At 38.0% G+C, this 19793-nt stretch overlaps 1 protein-coding gene across 1 annotated transcript in view; it reads right to left on the bottom strand.

Moving 5' to 3' along the window:
• TENM2 (teneurin transmembrane protein 2) overlaps positions 1–19441 on the bottom strand; it is a 1031222-nt gene extending 1011781 nt beyond the window's left edge. Inside the window, exon 1 of the mRNA XM_054036715.1 lies at positions 19241–19441. The gene's annotated coding sequence lies outside the window, so the exon portion shown is untranslated. The remainder of the gene's footprint in view (positions 1–19240) is intronic.
• Positions 19442–19793: the final 352 nt, after the last annotated feature.

The raw sequence follows: 19793 nt of genomic DNA, 5'->3' as shown, positions 1-19793 counted from the left end.
GTATTTCACTATTTACAAGTGTAACTGAATTGACTTGAATTACTCCTGATTTACCCTGGAGTAAGGGTCTTTAGCTGCACTAGTATGGATAAAAATAGCAGTGTGGATGCAGTGGCACGGGCTTCAGCAATGTGACTAGTCTCCCCAAGGTCCATAGTGTGCTTGAATAGCCCACGTTGAGGTATAACTGCCATATCTACACTATTTTTAGCCATGCTAGCACAGTTTGTCCACCCGAGCTGCATTCACACCTTGGACTGCAGTATATAGACATACTAAGTGAGGAGAGAATCAGGGCAAAAAAGCTGACCTTGCATTCCTTGGTCAGGCAAAATTGCCAGGTACTTAACATTCTTTTCTCAGTATGAGCATACAGGACTATAGAAAATAGAACATATTTATCAGAGCATGCTATAGTAACTTTCATTGCTCTTTTTAAAAAGTACTATTATGGGCCTTGTGGAGAGTCAGACATTAACATGATAAAAAGGATCAAATGATATTGTATATAATGAAAACTGTTTGATACAGACTCAGAAAGCTGTTCACACTGTATGAATTAAAGTCATACAATCAAGAGAAGTTCTGTAAATTATAAACTTAGTGAGTAAAGCCAAAGCCAGCACAGCTCAAATGAATGGTTACAAACAGGTTTTCAAAGAGATTTGTCTGCAAGAGAAAACTAAAAAGGTAATCAAATTCTAGTGAGCAACAGGCCGTATTCTGCGAACAGTTCTGTGTGCTTACCTTGCAAATTTTATATGATGTATGCAAGTATTCAGAATCAGAGAAATATCTGTTTTTTTTTTTTTTTTTTTTTTTTTTTTTTTTTTCCAGATCTCTCTAAACATATGGCTGTGGGTGAGGTTAGATTTTCAAATAATTAGGAATGCAATTGTGCATGTAATCTGGCATTGTGCTTTCAAATTTGATAACTGCATGTGCAAATGGACAAGCGAGCATAGGGCAGAAATAGCAGTGAATCTAAAAGTATCCTGAATCCTTTCTGCCCGATTAAGTGATGCTGAATACAAAAGATCTTATCTTAACCTTGATCTGCATGCAAGCCTCCTATCTCTACATAGGCCTTGTATACATGGGGGGGAGAGAGCCCCTGGAGGAACATACTTATTCCACATTAAGAGTGCCTTTGTGCAGTCCAGCTTAATTCACTTCGGAAGTGGAAGTCTTACACATCACAGGTAGGAAGAAATGCACAGATCAGCACGATGATGAAGACATATCAAGTGGAAGCATTAACACATCACTCACTGGCCTGTCCTCTGTTGATTTTGGGAGTACCCAAGGATTTGCCCTATATACTCCCCAACATTTGATGTTAACTAGTGATCTCTGATGTAGCTCAAATATATGCAAAACCTCATTTGTAAAACCCTATGTCAGGCACCTCCACATTGACTACATAAGGCAAAAGATCAAGAACACAACATTACTCCTTCGAATGTCAGCTGCCAGTTACATTGCCTAAACCTTTTTCAGATAGTAGTACAGGACTTAACACTCATCGGGTCAAATTCATCCATTTCGTTTCACCACTAACTTCAATGGAATTATACCAGGGATGATATAGATCCATTGCATAAAATAAAATTCCAGAGTTTGCTCCAAACATAGAGATACGCCACTGCAAACTGTGAAAGACCAGCAGAGTGAAGACACATTATGGAAGATATCAGAAAAGGAGACAATCAAGTTTTACAAAGAGGCTGCTGCCAGTCTCTCAAATACCATACTAATTCAAATTTCAAAGGCCTGCATGCATATCTGGTGTATGATAATTTGCCTCTGAAGCAATTAGCTCAAAAATTAGTGAGAATTTAACAAAAGGAGAGTCTTTCTTGCACATTAATTATCTCTTCTTTAATAATAAAAAAAATGAACAGTGAAGTAAAAATCGGATAATGAAATGAGTGGTCTCTGTGTATTCTTTAACCATCATCTACATTTCAGAATGCAACTTTTGCATTAATTGATTCCAAAGACTCGAGGGCTACTAACAATATATTCCATTGCACACTGACCACAAGCAATATAAACCTCTATATCCATTTCTAACAAGTCTTCTGAGGTCAAGTGTTACATGTATATGTTAAAATATTTGCTTATTGTGAAATCCTTCAAAGTACTCTTTTGCATTTTCTTACACTCTTGAAAGAATATTCTGAACTGAACAGTAAATTATTCAAGTAGATGATTAGAACTCTTTTAATAATCTCTCAGTCTACTAAACATTCAGCATTAAAAACCATATTAGCTATTTGTCAAATTACATCAGTTCTTTCCATTTAGTTTAAACATACATGCAGCTTGTGTAATACAAAACAGGAAACTGATTTTAAAATATGATTTTTTGTGTGTGAAAAGCTCACAAACTTGATATGCATTATTGAATTCAAAATCTGGATTAATAAAATAATTAAATGGACTCTTCTATTTTTTTGTTCTTTTGCCCATGAGGCATAGCTGTCTGTACATGAGAATAAAACCTCTAACTGTGGAAAACTTTTCTACAATTACAGCAATGGTCTTGGTAAGCTAGACAACTAGTTGGACTACTAGAACTGCTCATAGATTTCATAGGACTAGAATATTAGGGGACTATCTTACCCTCCTTGGTACTGTTTCCTATTGGAGTCTTATAATTGAAGGAAATATTTGTATATATTTATCCTTCAAAGAATTAAGTATTGTGTAAATATGCCTAAAACAGGACCAGAAGGAATATAGCAGGCATTTTGTTCCACTTCTTGCAGAACAGCCTTTGCACAGCTAAGACTTTATGGGCCTGATTTTCAACTGGGGCTCAACCTGGACACTACTTTTCCTGGATATTCTCACTTCACACTGCTGATATGAGGAAAGGAAAAAAGTTGTACCGCTTTCCTTTTTCCCACCCCTAATAATTTGAGACTAAAAAAATGTTTTTCTCTTTATCAATATTTACTTTCTATCACTCTATGAAATTATCACAGTGGTTCAATGCTGGATGAATCACTAGAGGAGAATGGAAGCATTTCAGAAAATTCTTAGCACATGGGCCTAGAGGTTGTTTTATTGAACTTTTTCATCTATGAATCAAATACTCACTCAGCAACAGAAATGTATATATTATATATCCTTTTATGACTGTGTATGCATTCATTTATATTTTAATATATTTATAATCCACAAAGGAATGCATATATGACATAAAATAATACGTAATAATAAAACTACACTGTATAGCTAATGAATCTAATTCATAATAAGAATCAGTGTGTTGCACAAATAATTTGTTGTATGCTTATCTGATGGAAAATTCACAAATTCCAGATTATGTAAGTACAACTACTGCCCTGTAACTGATATAGATGAACATTTTACAAATGCAAATAAGCAATTATCTCACAAGAAAAAAAATAAACAGCATTAATTTTTGTAAATTAAAGTACGTGAATAACAAGACAAATCCCAAGAGGAGGAAATGTATTCATTCAGATTACTTGTAGAATGCTTACGCGGGATAACAGACTAAAAGCCTGATCTTGCACCTACTCAAATCAATGGCAAAACTCCTTCTATAATTGTTAGATTATTAGTGTTCCAGAAATTACTTATAAATTACTTATAAATAAGAAATTACTTATAAATAAGTTATCTTACTGAAAGCTGAAACTTAAAAAAAAGTTGATATTGTTAATGATAGAGAAACACCATGCACTAATACAGTTGATTCCAACCCTTCCTTCTAATTTATGACTCAAAATGAAGAAAACATTTGAATCCCAAATAAGCTACGTGCTTTATTGACATTTGCTACCTCTCTGTCATATGCACCACTTGAAAAATAAAGAAATTATTATATATATTTTTTTTGTTGGCATATTAATACAGTGACTTTGGAATGAGCCCTAAGGTTCTTTGCAAAGACTATTATGCTAACAGGTACAAAGGAAAAAAAAAAAAAAAAAAAACCCTTCATACCCAATCCTATTTCAACTGTCATACTCAGATATGCCAGCCCTCCTTTAAAGCCCAATCCAGTTTTCAGACTTTTACACCTCATGTCAGCTAAAGAACTTCAACAGCTCTCGTCTTCGAGATCATAATAGATAGATGTGTTCTTTTAACAAATTCACAAAGCTATCTATAATGATCACAGCAGTGTCATTAGGAAATAAAGAAAACTATTTAACAAAAACTGAAAAAAATTATTGCCAAGTTTGACACATGTTTTAAAACTAACGATTCAGTAGCCATTTGCCATCTGACCTTCATTAGAATTTCTTCATTATCACGTTGCAAAATCTATTACATTACTGACTGAAGCTATTAGTCACAAGAAAACCACTGCAGTATTCCCCAAACCAGGGAATCGTTATCATTAATATTTCAAAGGACAGCATTAAAAGAGACAACATTCAATATTTTAGTCTCTAATTCTACAGTAATTTATATTATAAAAGCACCTATAAAGGTTAACCCAGGCTGAATAATTGGCTGAGCATTCTAAAATATCTTGTTTTCCAAAAGAGATGTCATTATATGCAGTGGGGATTCCAACAAACTGCTCCATTGCACTAATGAAGTGTAGGGTGTGGACGGAAACATATTTTTTTTCTATCTTAAAACCTCTGTGCTGGTGGAAAGAACTCCATGGGCAGGGAGACGGGGTATTCCTGATTAGATGCCACAGCATGGGCTTCTGTCTTATTCTTCATGCTCGTCTTTAGTGTGCTCTGGATTGGATACCACAGCAAAGATTTCAGTTCTATCACCTCCTCTTCATAGTATTTGTTACTGGGGAGTAAATCATGGGCTGCTCCTCTGTGCCTATCCCTGCACCCATGAAATGATGGTTTGTGAAAGAAGAACTTCCCTGCCTTCGCTTCATTTGCTATTAAAATTGCTCCCATGATCCCAATAGCTATTTTGACAGGCACTGATATGGTTGTGATTTACAGTGTCTGATGGTTTACAGTGTCTTGCCCCCCACCTACACACACACATAGTTAAAACTTAGCTGGGGAACTCCTGATCATCTGTGCTCATTATGAATCTACCAAATTTACAGAAGTGCTTAGAAAAACAGCAGACACCAAAAGAGCCCCAGCCTCAAAGAGTTTACAAACCAAAGAAATTAAGATAGCTGAAGAAGAGGGACACAACATACAAGCATCATGATCAGAGTGATTATGTGCATACAGTACAAATAGTCACAAATTTCCTGATTTTTTTAAGTAAATTCCCCTTACTGCCCCCTCCCATCCCTGCACCTATCCCCACTTTCAGTTCTCTTGTCCTCCACCATTCCCTCATTTAAATGGTTCCCCTACCAGAGCAATTCAATCATAAGAAGAATAAATTAAATACGTAAGCAAATGGCTTCAGGCCTAATTTTCTGATATAAATTGGAACAGCTACACTGATCTCCATGGAGCAGCACCACTTTATGCTAGTGTAGAATTTGGTCTTTAGTCACTTATTTTCTTGTCACAGAACATGTGGGTCTTAAAGAGGCGTTTCAAGTGAGAACAGCTTCTGGCTTTGTGGTACAGCTCAGAAAGGATGCTCTATGTGCAGGAGAGGCATGGAATAAAGTATTGAAGCAGCTGTGTATGAAACAGAAATCAGATGACAAGGTGGCATCACTGGCAGACAAGGGTCACAATTAGAGACAAGGGCAGATGCGCAAGGAGGGGCAGTTAGGTGAGGTCTAGAGGGCAAGGACAAGAAATATATATATGATGCAGAGGAGACAGGGAAGTGAGGTATTTAAAGGAGTGGGAGAGATGTGGTAAGAAACCTGGGTAAGGAACATTATCTTAGTGGCTGTGTTTTGTATGGTCTTAAAGGAGATATGTGGGTACTGGAGAAGCCAGTGAGGAGGCTTCTCCGATCCAATCAAGACAGGAAGTCCTGGGTGAGAGTTTTAGTTGTGAGGACACAAAAGAAACTGGATCTAGACAAACTGTGAATGAAGAAGCTATTGACTGCCAATGAAACTCTGGACAGGATCTTAGGCAGAGAAGCACAGAAATCTGTCACAATCTCTAATGGCAAGCAGATAACAGACATTTGTGAAATAAGCCATTGAAGGAAAATGGGTAGCACTGAGGTAAAACTTTTCCATTTCCCTAACAAAAAATTTTTTCATTAAGACACTGGATGCGATAGGATATCTTCACAGGGAGATCTGTTTTCTTGGAACAAGAACAAGAGATGAACTCAAGACAGAGCCCAATTGTCAGTAAAGTCCTTTGGTACTTTATGGAATCACCAAGCAGCCTTAGTGCATGTCCCAGCTCCCACTAAAGTCTTTCCATTGACCTTAACAATCTTTGGACCAGGTCCTTAAAAAGGGCCGGTTTGATATCAAAGGCTGAGCAAGCTATCTTTGACATCTTTTGTAAAGAGGAGTGAACAGGGAGAGATTTCCCCCAATATCCTTATCCCAGGAATAAGAGGAGTCCCGTTATTTCATGTGGACTCTCAAATGTCACTGTAGTTCAATGTTCCTGAGGCTCAAAGACAAAAATGGTCAAGTTGTGCTCTCTCTGTTACACTGAATTTTCTCTTGTGCCACTGAGAACACAATATTACCCACGATATTTTGAAAAGTAACTAGTAAGCAGGCTGCATACTTACTGTCTATTTCAAATGTAATGTAACTATTTTAGTTAGTTCAAAAGACTCCTGTTCACATTAAGACTAATTGCAGGGGAAAAGATAGGTTCTATAATAAAGCTATTTATCTAAAATTAAAAATTGGATTAATTTTTCTTTTCTTCTTTCACTGCTAAAAGCTTTTCAAACTTCTATCATCTTCCAAAACATTTTCTAATTGAAATATTTCCATATAAATGTAGTGCTTGTGAATGGTGCAGTACTGGCACCCTTGACAGAACTATCTTTCCACAGGTACACTGCAGACAACAGTTCCACTTCCCAATACCACTCTGTCAGTATGCCTTAACCTTGACACAGAAGGAACTGCTTCAAGGGTGGAAGAGTAATTCAAGTTACTGATGATTCATTCTGCAGTCTCTCTGCTGAGGCTACTATGAATATACATATTATGGTGGAGACACTTGACCAATATGAATTGAAAAAAAGAGTCAACCTCATAGACACCCAATGTTTGGGCCAGATGCCCCTTTTCTTCCTGTGGTGCAGAGGGAAGGAAAAGCACATTATTCAAGGTAAAAGAGGGATCACTAAGATTCTTAGGAGAAGAAGGAACAGCATGCGTATGCCCTGGAATATGTGGGGTGGGGAGAATTCTGTGCCTCTGTGCAGTTCATAGACCATGTTGCCTCTCCAGTCTGTGTGACCACTAATCCCTGTTGTCCAAGTGGAGGATAGGTTCTCATTGCATTAGTTTATCCTTTAACATGGGCTTCCCAATATAAGGAGAAAAGTTGTTCTTTTGTTTTTAGTACGGGGGAGGGGGAATATAAAGATTTAGCAATGAGCAAACAGACATGCTGTATAACTGCTAAGCCTGGAAGATGGAAGTGTCTACAGTCTTTCCACAATAATCACAGTGAAAATAAATCATGTCATTTTATATAGCTTTTAGCTATAATCTCTTGGTAATAGACACAAACAAGATATCACACAGAGGGAGAAAAAGCATCAAGTATGCATACAAGTTCAACCAACAAGATAAATAGTAAACTACAAAAACTAAATTACTACTGTAGCTCTTTTCCCATCTATGTCAAGACTTTTTTGTAGGAAAGTAAGTGTTATCAACTCACACAGATCCATTCCAGGATCATGGCCTGAATTTGTATATCAACTTTCAGTTCAATGTAATTAGAAAATGAAAATATTTTAAAACCCTTACACATGAGGGGATACAGTATATTATTCTTGAACAACAGACATATACAGGGATTCCACAGAGCAATGGGTGTTCCTCACACACAGTGAGGGGATTTGCTCCCCAAAGTTTTCAAAAACTGACTGCACAGAATACCGACTATAGGGCCTGGCCCTACAGTCCTTGATTAAGGAAAACTCCTGTTGAAAACATGGGTGTAAATCTCCAACTGTGCCCAGCTCATGCTTAGTGTAGCTGAAAGGGCTGAGTACAAAGGAAAATGATTTTAAGCTACCTTTCAACATCCCCATTCCTGGATGCAAACCAGCTGAATTCCACAGAGCTGCTCTAACTTGCACTGGCTAAAATAGTTCCCTGGAGATTGTTTTGCTGGCCAGGATTGTCAGAGCATAAGCTACTCTGCCACAGTGCCTCTAGGCCCTGTCCTGCCCCTTCTGTGGTCCTGAATGCCCCTTGCATATGGGTAAGGAGTTGATGGCACTATGGTGTAGCTGATCTGATGCTGCCAGGGGAATCACCAGCTTTAAGTTGCTTTGCACTGCCTGAATTACATAAAGAGGACTTACCCTAAGCCAAGGATTTAGCTCACAATGTTTGCATTCAACCTCAACAGTTGTGCTTGAGTATTGACTGCAACCTGCCAGTGTTTGTTTATTTATTTAAGTTATGAAAAGTAGCTACTGCATGTAAAGCCCACTGAAATCAATGGAAAACCTCTCATTGATTTCAGTGGCCTTTGGATCAGGCTCATGTGCAAGGATTTTGTTATTGATTTTTTTTTTAATATCTTGTTATGCTGTGCTGACATTAAGGACCAATAAGCTACTGAGTCTAACTGTAGAACTATTAAACATTTCATTAGAAAAGTGAAAATGAAATCTGACTGAAGCCAAAATTCTATGTTTCTAAATCATCTCATTTCAGATAATTTAATTAAATAAGGTGGTAGATGAAGATAGCAAGGAAATCCTGCTATTGTAAAGCCTTCCTAATGTGAGTGGTCCTAAGTCATATGTGTAGTGACATGGACCTCAAGGGATTCCTACTGTGAGCAAGGATACTTACAGCCTCAAACTCTAACATTCAGACACGGTTAATCCATGCTTAATTCATCCATATGACCAAGTATTGCTATGCTAAAGATTTAAGGTTAACCTGTTTTATAGCAGGCAGGGCTAGTATAATCATCTCTTTTTTAATCTGTAAATAATATAAAAAATAGATTTCTACCTCGTTTGGATTACCCAAATCTGATTATATGTAGGTGGTGTATATTGAATTCTAAGATCTAGAATGTGGCTTTACCAGACACAGTCAAATTAGGAAGGATAATGTTACAAAGTACTGCACTAATTGCAGATGTCAGAGACATTTGGAATATAGAAGCAGCATCCCAACGCAACATAAAGGAGTGGCAATTGTAGCACCTTTTTAAGGGATGAAACATATACTGACCCTCAGCACCAGTTCCATCCTTTAAACAGGTTTGGAATGTGTATGTCCTCAGCCATGTGTATGTCCTCACCGTGCCACCTTTGGATTGTTTGGCTGTGACTCTGCTAGTTCATGCACTCTGGGAGGATAAGTACCAGGATTCTGACTTCTCCAGAGCAGTTGAGGAGGAGGGGTCATTTGGAGACCTCCCCGGCCCCACACACCTTGCAAGAGCAGTACAAAATTGGCCTTAATTAATGGTGAGCTAAGGATACATCTGCATTCTGTGACAGGTGCAAACATCATGCCAACCCGAGCATAGGAATGTTTACACCTTGTTAAATTCTTAGCAAGACAGTGAAGGCTAGAGGAAGGGGAGAATATTGGTAGGTGTCCAGTGAGTGCTTTTATTGCAGTGCTACACTGCAATAAAACACCTGCAGCTGGCCCTTGAGATCTTGGGCTCACGGGCTTTGGGACTATAAAATTGCAGTGTAGCTGTTCGGGCCCTGGTACCCTCCCCTCTCATGGTGTCCCTGAGCCCAAATATCTGCACTGAAATTTTATAGCCCGGGAAGCCAGAGTCATCTGACATGGGTCAGCTGCAAGTGTAGGGTACACACTCCAGTTCAACTGACCAATGAGGATTACTGCTAGGATGAGCTGCCTGCCTTCTCCTCCGCAGTGCTGTTCTGGGGAGCGACATTGATGCAGGATCCATCTTACAAATGCTCACCCTGTTAGCTGGGGTGCAGCACTGGTGGATCCAGAAGCAGTGGAGACACCTCTGGCAAGGAAAGGGGATGGGGGAGGGAATTGAGCTGAGAGCAACTGTGGCAGTGTTCAACGTGCTCCCACCTTTTCAATCACTGCCCTTTACCTGCAGGGTGAAGGGCTGCTACTTTATTATTCTCTCATCTCTATGGCCCCTTCATGCTATAGGGTATGGGGGAGGGGGTTCAGATGGGCCATTGGGTGGTGGGGGGCCAGGTGGATCAACTCCTGTCTGGGGGGTTAGTAGGAGTGAAACAGTTAGCCTCCTGGACAGTGCTGTCACTGCAGACTGACTGTTTCATCCCCATCCTTCCTAAATCTAGTTGCTGGATCTCCTGACTACCTGTCTTGGGGGCTGGGAGAGATTTTTCCCATATGGTGAAATTGACAAAGTGCTGAGTGAGATTTTTCATCTACTTAGCATCCAGGAGCTCTGCTTTTGTGGGGACGAGGGGAGGTGCTGTGTTAATTTACAATTGTCATAACTTTGGCGTGTTCCAGTATGGTTAATGGGTAAGAAAGGGTCCAACTGAGGAATCTATTGCCCAGTGGATTGCCTGGGCGCTGGGCTTGGACACTCACATGGCATGGTGAGGGGATATGCTTCAATGTCTAGCGCAGCACTTGGCTCACCTCATCTCAGCTCTTCTACCTCCAGTGAGAAGGAGGGCAGGGAACTGAGATTTTGACTTCTAGTCAGTTTGTTGGCCAGAGGGTATAGAGCAGTGATTCTCAACCTTTTTTCATTTGTGGACAAATTTCAAATGGAGGGTGCGGACTGCTTTGGGAATCTACTGTCTGTATACATAGTTGAATTCTGTTCAGTCAGTTTTCAGGCTGTCTTTCGCAGACCACAGGTATAGAGGCTTTCACACTCATCCTCAGCTTTATAGAAGTCATTGGTGTCAGTTGACATTCATGCTCAAATAACACTGCTGGGTAGTTTGGAATGATTTACACCAGTTGTCATTAGTTAATAAAACTGAGGCCTCCGAATTTAGCCCTACTATCAAGTCTGTCTCACTTTCATGTTCATATCAAAGGTGCTGAGAGAAGGCAGAGGAAAAATAGTCTTCTGACAGAGAAGAGCTCAGAATGAGAGCTAAAGCTAGGTTATTCATCAAAAGACGTTAAGCTGCATTTTTTTGTTTTGTTTCTGTGTTAAGATTTATTAACATCTACATTTTATCAACCTGGCTTGAAAAGACTTAATAGCTAGATATTCAAAACTGCTCATGCTAATTTCAGGTGTGCAATTTGAAAAAACCTAGATTCTGATTTTCAAAGGTATTTTAAGTGTCTAGAGATGCAGAGAGGCACCCAAGAGAATTTTCAAAATGACTTAGGGATCAAACTTTCTTTGAAATTAGTGGGTGTCAGGCCCATAGGTGCTTTTGAAAAGCCAACTAGGGGCCTATCTGCATCTTTAAGCACTTACAAACCATTGAAAACTGGCACATAGTGCCTCATTTTTAAGAATGCTGAGAACACATACCTCCCATCAGCTGGAGCTGTGGACAGAGAAAACCTCTGAAAATCAGGCCCTACTATTTCTCAGGTTAGGTACCAAAAACTGATGCAATCAAAATGTTGGATTTAATTCATAGCTGGTTTTCACACTCCGCATGGATCCATTTGCAGAGTGGCAAGCTCACAATCACATATTAGTCAATAATGTGTTTGGAAGTTTGTTTAGAACAGAAAATCAATGTGAAAGAAAAAAATCTCAGGGTTAAGAAATTACAGATAAATTAAATTTCTTAGGAAAAGTAAAATGGTATATCCAGTTTCACCACTTTAACATTCACTTAGTAATGACAGTACAGTGTATGCCACAGTTCAGTTTGTGGCTATAGTTTTAACTTTAAGCACTTATTTTCACTCACTCAAGTGCTTTGAAAAATGTATTATTTGGGTTGAAATTTCCCATGACTGGGATCGGCTAAATGGTATTTTTCTTTGTTGGTTGGTTTTTTTGTTTAGCCATAATTGAATTATGTGATGCTAGAAAAAAAATACAATTTTCCTATTGAGCTATGTGTTCGATCACTTGATTGACTATTCTGTTCATTTGCTCTGAAGCACCTGGCATCGGCCACTGTCGGAAAACAGGATACTGGGCTAGATGGACCTTTGGTCTGACCCAGTATGGCTGTTCTTATGTTCTAGATCTTTTGTACATCCATGCTTTGCTTACACTACCATTTTCAGGTAATCTCACATCATTGCACCCCCAGTGGTGGACCTCTATCAATGGTAGTGGAATCAGGGCAAAGATGTTTTTACCACTATATCATATATACTTGCAGGATTAGCTAAATGCACACACAACTTGCTGTAGATTCAGTGTACATCGAAAGGGAAATTAGACCTTGAGTGTGCCTTCTGAGTTCCAGTATGAAACTCTGATTGCAGTGAAGTTAATGTCAAAACTCCCAGTGATTATAATGGGGCCAGGATTCCACACCAGGTTCTTATGCCACAACCAGTGAACAATAAGTTGGAAGACCCAGGTATGTATGTAATCCACTAGCAGAACTGAGTAAATAAAAATGAGATCCCTAAGCAATATTTTCCCATAAGTGTGTACAAAGACCTTGATCCTACTTCACCATTGAAGTCTATATATACACATACACCACTTCATGATTAGGCAAAAGTCAATGCGGATGACAACTTGTCATGGAATTTTGATTTTTGTGCAACAGTAGTATAATGTATTTTACTCATTTAATTTGGTTCAAACATCCCATTTAATGCAGAGCATATGAAGTGCTTGACATTCAAACATAAAATGTATTTTCATTTACTATAAATAATGTATTTAATAGCTAACAGTGTAGTATGTCAACTGCTGAAAAGTAAACATTTTTTCTACATATCTAATTTATATACAATATTTAATATAAAATAGAGAAGAGTAACAAGTAAGTGAACTTTATTTGCAGGATTATGGCTCTTGTCCAGATCTAATCACTTCAAGTATTTTACATTCTACTTTTTAAAATTCCCCCAAGAGTTTCTATTGGAAAAAAGTAGTCTTCACTTTCTCTTCTATAATGTGGTGTAGAGTTGCGGCACAGTACTATCATATCTGCTATGCTTCACTACAGAAATGGTTGTATTTCAAAGATGCATAAACTATACACGGTTTGTAAAGTGATTTGGTAAGTTTATTATACAAACATTCAATCTAATGATACAAGCTACTTTGACTGAATCTTTAAATTTTTGTAACAAATGTTTGTGCTTTTACTGAATCTATACTATTTTGTAACAAAGAATAATGATTTCAGGCCAGAATTTAGGCAGACTGCATCCATTTAGAGACATCCCACTCAACTTTTTGGGTATACATTCTTCTCAATATATTTTAAATGCGGCATGATACACAGAGATTTTCAGAGGCAGAACATTACATTTGTGCAATACAGATAACAAGATACCTCCACCTCCATAAAATATTTCTATGCATTATAATTAAGCAATGGGAATATACATTATTTTCCATATGATATTCAGACTCTCACAAATTATCCAAGAATGTCCCTAAATGTGTTCTGATTCCAGCTGTTCTTGAATGTGTACATAATGAAGGGAAAGAAGACAGACAGTCTTAAGGCACTGGACTAGGACTCAGAAGATCTAGGTTCAATTGCCAGTTCTCCCACATACTTCCTGTGGGACCTAGGGCAAGTCACTTTCCCTACCTCACAGAAGTGGTGTGTGGATAAATTCAGTAATGTTTGTGAGATGCTCAGATACTACAGCAATAGACAGACCTTTTCTCCCTGGCTCTCTTCCGACCTTTGTACATACGGTGAAAAGGGCAGGAAGAATCAAGATGCTTATATGCTCCTTGAGGACAAGATGCAAATGTGTTATGGTTTTGTTAGACATCACAAGCTGTATGTGGTGGAGAATGTTCCAAAAACACTGCTGCTGGTGCACAACACACAACCGAAGTGCCTGTGGCTTTAAAAGCTACAATAAAAATCTTAGTATAATAGCACACATGTATATATTTAAGAGGTGTCCTTTAATGGACTAGAATGATTATTCCATTTTTCCTAGACAGAAAGGTACAAATTCTACCCTCAGTGCAACCCAAATACATCAATAGGGATTTCACAGGCTTAATGGAGGACGAAATTTGGCCTGGGGTTTTCTTCTTCCCGTAAGGCTCAGACAGTGCGATACATTCTGCACTAAATCTGGCCCAGGGTTAATTAAAGGGCTATAGGTAAATGTTGACATTTCTTTAATTTTCAAGTGAACATCTATTCCCTAAAAATGTTGCTGTGCAAAACTGTTGTGGTTAGACAGTATGTAACTATGTAATAATTGCTATGTGCCCACTCCCAACTTTCCCACCTAAAGATAAATTCATAATTGTATACTGTGCTGCTTGCTGCTAAAAAAAAATAATCTCATAATTATATCACTGTTTGGGATAACTACTGGATTATTAATGCCCTTCAATAAACATGAAATGAAATAATTCATTAGTGTGTGTCATGGACTGTCAATCAATTCTATGATAAATAATCTATATAAAGCAGTGGCTCTCAACCTTTCCAGACTACTGTACCCCTTCAAGAGTCTGATTTGTCTTATGTACCCCCAGGTTTCACCTCACTTAAAAACTTACAAAATCAGACATAAAAATACAAAAGTGTCACAGCACACGATTACTGAAAAATTGCTTACCTTCTCATTTTTACCATATAAATATAAAATAAACCAATTGGGATATAAATATTGTCCTTACATTTCAGCAGTATAAACAAACCATTGTCTATGACATTTTAGTTTGTACTGGCTTCGCTAGTGCTTTTTATGTAGCCTGTTGTAAAACTAGGAAAATATCTAGATGAGTTGATGTACCCCCGGAAGATCTCTGAGTACTCCGAGAGGTACACGTACCCTTGGTTGAGAACCACTGATATAAAGGATATTGTATTTATATTTCACAATCATGATCTTAGAGTACAGGCTGTTTATCCAAAAAGTCTATTTGGTAGTACTGACTCAGTCAGCCAGGTGAATTTATGAGAACCTATTTGAACCTCAACAGCATTATGGGTTCAACACAGACCAATAATGGGAGACAAAAAATATCTAATAGAAGAGGGCCTAATATATCATGCAATGCCTCATGTGGATTAAGTGAAAAACTATTGCAGAAACCATTTTATTTTAGAGCATGTTGCTTTGGCAATCCAGCTAAATAAAAGCTATAATTTTGAATAAGGATCAAAACACAGAACTCTTTAAGACTACAGAGGCCACTGGTGCACAAAGATAGTATTTTACATAGTTGAAAAAATTTGATAGAGTCAAAGTCATTTTGTACCTTGTCTCCTATATATAATAAGTCCAAGTCTACTGTGCTTGATTTGTTTTGCATGCTCAGAAATAAGAGTGATGATGAGTCAATAATAATTGGTATAAAAACTTCAGTGATGTGAACAAAAGGTCAAAAAAGAATGGACCACTTCTGTGTATATCTATTCTAAATGAGAATGGTTTATTTCCTGTAGTACTGGCACAGACATTATATAAAATTGAAATTGTGCTTCTAAACAGTTAAGACATTTTGAAATTATAAGTGGGATATAGTCCAACTAAAAATCTATAAAACACTCACCATTTTCATGATTTTTTTTTTTTGCTACAGCAAGTCAGAACTGAAATATCCCACATCAAACATTTAAAACAGATATGAACTTCAGTTATACTTTGAGATCATGTTCTTTTCTTATGGACACTCAGAGCAGAACGTGTCCTTTCTTGTCCCCTGGAAAGATTTTCAAAAACTAACTGCATGCAGTAGAAATTACAGTTTAAGGGGTCAATCTTGCAACCCTTACTCACATGTTTAAATATGCTCTTCACTAATAGTACTGCAATGAGTAAATTTTGTTCACTGGAGTAAGGGTCGCAGGATTAGACTCTTAATAAGCCACTTCACACTAACATGTAAATATGGGTATTGGTTTTCCAAGATCAGTTAATTGACTTGAGTGGTCTAACAGCCGCTTCAGTTTTGTCTCCATTTAATCTGACCTTCAGTTTAATTTGACCTTTCAGATCAAGATGTCTAGATATTTGACCTTGAATGAACTTAATCAACACTTTCTTTTTTTATTATTATTATTCTGAATAATTTTAAGCATAAAAATACTTCTGTAGCACGCACAATTTGGCAATACAACATATTTGTACTGTGCATAAGAAATTTACTTGGATAGCAGAAGCATAAATGACTGTGTTTGACAAAAGAATCCCATATCCATTACCATAATAGATCAAATATCCATAGATATCTCCACTCTGTTCCAAATAAAACTGTGAATCCTAACAAGCCAGACAAATGTGACTGTCAGCCCCCTCAAATCAATACTCCTGGAATATCAGCTTTTCTCTGTGGCCTAACAACTGCTAGTACCTCTTCTCTGTTTCCCCATGTAACTCTTTGACTTTTAGTGGGAGATACTGAAATACAAAATATAGGTCAAGCTGATTAGGAGAGAACATCCTCCATGTGATGTTTACATTACAGTTTGCACCATACTGCATAGTGTGATTGTAAATGAAAGAAAAAGACAGTCATACTAATTTTCATTACCCAAGTCAGAAATAAGCATGTAGAGTTAAAAAGAGGCTAGAGTTACTTTATAACTAATCATTGAATCAATACAAGTCATTTAAAAATAAACAGAATACAAACCCAGGTAAGTTACCTGGACCAAATCTTTTTTTATGCTCAACATGCGTGTTTAATATTTTAACAAAGTAATACTCTGAGCTTTTCGAAGTTGCCAGAAAACTAAGAAACCTCAGCAATAAAAGATTATCTCTCTAAATCAATTAAAGCTTAGACTTCACAATTGAATTTTAGATTCCAAAACTGAGTCCAACTCAGTGTAATATAAATATATTTATATTCTGATTTTATTACTCAGGAAGTCTCATCACATGGGCCAAGCTAGATTCGTCCTTGACTTGGTCAGTCATTTGCACTTGTGCCCATACACAAGGAATTAATTTAATTATTTAAATGATGCAGATTCACAGCATGAAGCATATTGTTTGTGTGTTGGGTTTTTTAAATGATTGTTATTATTTTATGATGGAAACTGTATCAAAGCAGTACCAGAATCAAAGGTTCTTTAGCATATCAGCGTCTTCTAGGAGAACTCCTTTCCTTGCCACCTAGACAAGGAAAAGCTTCCCTAGAAAACATCTCTGATCTTTATGAATGGAAGGATTTATCTCTTTATTTTATTAAATTAGTAAATTTAAGGAGTTCATGGAAATATTTAAAACCAGCAATATGTCAGTCTTATGAGTCTTGTAATGACTTTTGTATTCTTTCAATATAAGAGTTGAGATGAAATGCAATGAACCATCTTATTAATATCATGCAAACTAAAAAAGAGATTAATGTATTTTATCTCTCTAAATTCTGTCTATAATTTAAAGAAAAGATTTAAGATTGCATAACCAAAATTAACTGGTAAATTTGCATAGTGATTTGTAACTATGTTTTTTTTAAAAGAACAGGGTCAACTGTGATTTAATTTCCATTTTGCTGATAATTCAATAACTTCCACATTTAGATTACACCTTTCAAATCTATGAAGTTTAAAAAAAAAAGTTTTATCCAGCATTATATGAAGTGGTCTACTACTACACATCCTCTCTAAGAACTTGTATCCTAGGCTGCAGGAACAAAGCTGAAGAAGTACTGCAATGATTTTACTTCTATACTTTCACTCCAATATTACATATGTGGAATAAATATCTGATGTTTATTTTAGTTATGTAGTTTGAACACCTTAAAAAGACAATACCTAAATACTGTAAATGTAGCCCACTTTAATACAGTATCTCTAAAATCTGATAATGTACACTTAGGCAGCATTGTATTAGCTATGTTCTGCGTGTAATAGTGGTTTTGCAATAATGTTACAATTATAAATGGAAGTTTTCTTGTGATACAGCTGACTTGCCAATTTTATATTGACCCTCCATGTTTTTTATTTATTTATATCCCTTCCTCTCCTCCCTCTTCTCCCCACCCCTCCTTGACCTGTAGAGAGTGAGAGGAAAGAAAATAGGAATGAAATACTAAAACTAATTTAAATCTTATTGTTCTTTAAGTAGTATAAATGTATCTAAAACATATGTTATGTATGAATGTCTTCTAATATTTAAAAAAAAAATCCTGCCAGCAAGAGTTTAACAAGAAGTATTATTTTGAAGTAAAAGAAGAATTAAAGAGTTCTATTTGCATTCATTAGGCTGGCTAATTTAAATTTTAGTTTGTGTGTATAAAAGAAACAGAAACAAACAAAAACATCTTGTCAAACTGCCACTCCATGTAAGGTCTAACAGGGTCTTGGTGTGGTGTTAGCAAATAAATGCACTTTGTCTCAGCAGTGTGAGCAATACAATGCCACCAATCTCTCTTCCTCCACAGCCCTGAATTTATTATTAAATACAATTTAGCACAGCTCAATCATTGGACAGTATGTGATGCACTAAAGCACTTCTGTGTTTATCATCTTTACAAGCAACATGAGTAGTGGTGTCCTTTATTACCTCCTGCAAATCTGCAGCAATGATGCAAAACAGCTTTTTTTTTTTTTAATTCCCTTTTGGAATACAAATGTCTCCTTTCCCGATTTCTAACCAACATGCCCTGTGCCCATGATAGTTTCTGAATCAGCGATACCTTTCTGCTCTGTTAGTAAAAACGGAAACAAAATTACATTTGGATGGGGGTGGGAGGGGGTTGGAGAAAAACAAACCTAAAACCACAAAGACAACATTAAAACACTTGGGAAAAATATCTCAGCAACCGAGGATGAAAATTAGTGGGCAGAAAAGCAGCAGGGAAATAAGCGACAATCTCCCCCTTCTCACTGGAACTCGTGCAACTAATGACCTCTCCAAGTGCTGAATTAAAAGGTTCCAGGAGACAAACCGCTCGCAGTCTGGTTATGAGAGAGACATACAAGAAGTTGTCAACTGCGCTAATACAATTAAAGAAGAGACATAAGAAAAGGAAAGAGAAAGAGAAGGGGAGAGAGCGTGCTGCAGATTTAGGCGCTGTTGCAGAATGAAAAGCAAGAGAAAAAGCCTGTAGCCAAATAAGAAGTGAAGAGCATTTACCAGCAGCAGCAGCAGCAGGTTGAGCAGCCTGAGTCCCTCACACCATCTCTGGGTGATAACTTAACCCAGTGTTCAGCATCAGCGCGGATTCCTTCACTGAGGGGCGGGGGGGGCTAGGACACCTCTAGGGAGAGCCGATGCAATATCCCAACGCGCCCTGCGAGCCTCCTCCCCACAGCGCCTGCCTCCTGAGAGCTGAGCCTCAGCGTCGGACGGAGCCGCGACTGCTGCCTGCGAGCTACCCAAGCAGCTCAGTGCCAGCTGCTCTCTGAATCCAGCCCGGCAGACACCAGGTTGCACGAGCCCCTGAATGGGGGGCGCGAGCCAATCCCGGGCTCAGCTGCAAGCAGCAGGCAGCGCGCGCGCAGGGGCACCGTGCACAGGCACGGCCGGGAGGCGGCGGCGGATGCAGCAACCGCAAGCGGCAGCCGCCTCTGGGGTGCCTCGAGTGGGTGCACCCGAAGCGATGCCGGGTGCGGAGCGGGGAGGAGGTGACGATGGCAAGCACCAGGCCTGCTCTTTGCGTTCACGCCGTTACCGAGGCGCCAAGATT

This window comes from Malaclemys terrapin, chromosome 8 (assembly GCF_027887155.1).
Source record: "Malaclemys terrapin pileata isolate rMalTer1 chromosome 8, rMalTer1.hap1, whole genome shotgun sequence".
Classification (NCBI taxonomy): Eukaryota; Metazoa; Chordata; order Testudines; family Emydidae; genus Malaclemys; species Malaclemys terrapin.
Note: the sequence above shows the minus strand (reverse complement) of the source record. Positions and strands in the feature narration are given on the sequence as shown.